Source organism: Elephas maximus, chromosome 7 (assembly GCF_024166365.1).
Source record: "Elephas maximus indicus isolate mEleMax1 chromosome 7, mEleMax1 primary haplotype, whole genome shotgun sequence".
Lineage (NCBI taxonomy): Eukaryota > Metazoa > Chordata > Mammalia > Proboscidea > Elephantidae > Elephas > Elephas maximus.
The window spans coordinates 21,309,314-21,312,786 of NC_064825.1; positions in this window are offsets into that span (position 1 = coordinate 21,309,314).

Sequence of the window (3,473 nt, forward strand, 5' to 3'; positions counted from 1 at the left end):
AATCTAGGGAAGAACCGTATTCATTTAAATTCTAGGTAGAAGTTAAACAGGACTTGAACAAAAGCGCCATTAGTAAGGATGGAAAGGATAGGATAGGTAGCAGATATTTAGGAGGTGAAATTGACGGTGTTAGGTAAACTTTTTAGTGTAAGAGGTCAGAGAAAAGAAACTCAAGATGGCCCCAGTTTTCGAGTGCACTGTGGTGTTATTCACTGAGATGTGTGACAAAGGTGGAGGAAAAAATTGGAAGAAGAAGGAGATATGTTAAATAATGGACAAATGAGTCTCGACATGCTTTTGTGAAACAGAGGTGGAGATGGATATGTGGGTCTTTGGTTCACCTCTAGGAAGATAACATGGACTGAGAAGGGCAGCGACCCTTCTCAGCTTGCAATGAAGAGAAGGAACTGATACGCCATTAAAGGTGCAGGGAAGAATGACAATATTTGAAAAAGCAAGGTTCTAAAGGAAAAAAATGACACAACACTAAGAATACTGCAACAGGTACTGCTTTCGTCTCTCTACACTATAAACTGCCTATAAAACCACCAAACTTGGTTGTTAGCAATGGGCAGAAAAACATAACTGAGTTGTCTGTTTCATACCTAGGGAAGCTAGAGGCAGGATTGACTGAAGTGTTCAGGCAGCAGCACACTGTTAGGACGTGGGAGGAACAGCTACACTTGCGGCCTGTAGACTGAACCGTGCATGGGCAACTTCAGGAGACGCACTAGGGCTGCCCCTGTTGACACTGCTAAGCCAGACACTCTGACTGAATAACAGGTTATCAGGATAATCGTTTACATTAAGAAAGGAAGGAAAGGAGTAGAGCAGAATAATTATTAAATGCCTATCCTTCAGGCCTTACACATGCTTCCTTAATACTGTAAGTACTGCCAAAGAGGTGTTATTTGTACCCATTTTACAGATGAGAATATTATCTCAGGGAGCATGAATGACATGCCTAAAATCAAAAAGCCAGAGACAAAATTACTTTCCAAACCTAGGTGTGTCTTATTTCTAAGAGAGGATGGTGAAATTTTCTTAGAAATAAGACACTATAAATGTTTTCTGAGTGAGTGACTGAAAGAATGAGTGAATCACTAATTCCCATGGTAATAAGAACATCTTTTACTTGCATATAAAACTGAGAACTTGTCGAATTAGGGATAAGCCTCTCTGCTGCTGAAGATGCAAATCAGTTATTTTGCAACTGCAGTATGCTGTTTGATGCTAGGAGAGAGTATTGCTCTGTGTCAGTGGTTTCTTGAAGGCTACATCTACATTTCAGGTTTATTTAGCTGGAAAAGGCCTCATTGAGGAAGTAGAATTTCAAGCATTCTTTAAACTAGTGTTAGCTAAACAAATCTGGGGTTATTTAAACCTATCCGGGATGATTCGCCTTAATTTCAATGTTTTCCCCCTTCATAATTGACTTGACCAAGATCTCATTCATTTCATGTACGAGCAGGAGAACAATCATTACTGGAAAAGCAAATCGCTGAGAAGCTTGTCACTGAGTGCTCCAATTACAGTCCAGCAGAGTAACAGATTCAAGAGGGAACTTCTACTTTCAATTCTACGACCGGAATAGGAAAACATAACACACACATTCTTACATGCACATAATAGAGTATACATAAATACGTGCATATGTAGGCATATACATGTGTGTAATATATGTACACACATATATGCATATACTCATACATACATAAAGCAAATCTCTGAAAGCTTTTTCTTCTAAAAGGTATACATATTAGCATATAGAGAAAAAGGTACAAGCATATTCCTCTGCTAGGAGTATAAATTAATGCAACATTTATGGTGAGAATTTGTTCATATGTAAAGCATTTAAATGAACATACTCTTTGAAAATCAACTTCAATTTAGTAACTTACATAAAAACTAGTAGAAGTGTAAGACACACCTCTAAGCATGAATATATTCATTGCTATACTGTTTGTTTTTATACTGTTTGTATGAGCATATTTCTTAAAATATACATGCTTAAATTTAAAATGGTGAAATAAATTATGGTATAAACATATGCAGAATACTATGCAACCATTAAAAAGAATAATATGCATGATAGTGTGATGTCCTAAATATACTCTTAGATGAAATAGAAAGCAAGTTTTATGCAGAGTGTGCATGAAAAAGCAAAAGAAGGAAAAAATATTATGTACTTTTTGTGTATATATAGATACTGTTCTAGAAAAATAAACAGAACCTGAACAGCGTTTCACTGAAAAAGCAGAAATGGGAGTTAAAGAAGAAGAGATTTTTTTTTTTTTCCATTTTAAACTCCTTAGGGTTCTTTATTTGTTTATCTTTAATTACAATGAACATGCATTGGCTTTACAATAAAAGAACTGTTTCTTTCTCAAGATACACCATCAGTATTAATTCAAGGGACTTAAAAGGGAGTTCGATCCATATGTCTATACTCTTCAAGTTACTATCACTGCAGGTAAACAAACTGACTCAGGCTTTTAACTGACGATCGAACAAGGACCTTCTTGATTTTATGTGACAGTTTGGCCTGCAGTAACCTTAATAGACTTAACCTGTAAAAACTGTTATTACATTCTTCAGCCTTTCATAAACCCTCCTCCTCCCTCACACCCCAAAAATGTTCTTCTCTATAGTGAGGACCTCAGGTAGCAAAGACACGACATTTTTGTATAGTCTGTGGGGTTTGGGTTTTAGCGGCCTTCTGATTAAAACAACGAAAAACAAACCAAACCAACCCGTGGTTTAACACAATAGTTTGTGTAACTCAGTAAAAACAAATGCCTGTAAGATGTACTCAGTTCTGTTCATCTCTAATTTTTGTTTTCCCTCACCTCCTAGAAGATCTTTAGGTGTCATAGCAATCTTTCAGATTTGGGTATCTTGAATTATGCTAGTAACTTTGACTAACAAACTTAGATTATTTTCCCTATCACTTTTACACTATAAGAAAACCAATGCTCCTATTAAAGAGGGCACAGTGTTTCTAAACACAAAAGGAGTTTCTTCTTCTTTAGAAAAAACAACAGTTTACAACATAGTTGACTTTTCTCCATCTTTTGGCACTTTTTACAGCAAACTTTGCTCAGTTATTTTAACTACTTTAATATTTCCACAAAATATTATTGCTTAGTAATATGGCCACACATTCTTCAGAAGTTTATATTCTAATTGGCTTCAAATAAAGCTACTGCAGTCACGTATAGATATTTAAATGTGGGCAATTGATAGTGGTTATTTCTTCTGGGGGTTGTTGTTAGCTACCATCAAGTTGGCCCCAACTGATGGCACCCCCATGTGTTACAAAGAACTATTCCATAGGGCTTTCTTGACTACAGACTTTACAGAAGCAGATTGGCGGGCCTTTTCTTCCGCAGTTCCTCTGGGTGGGTTTGAGCCACCAAGCATTCGGTTGGCAGGTGAGTGCAAACTGTGCCACCCAGGGACCTTCCTTCTGG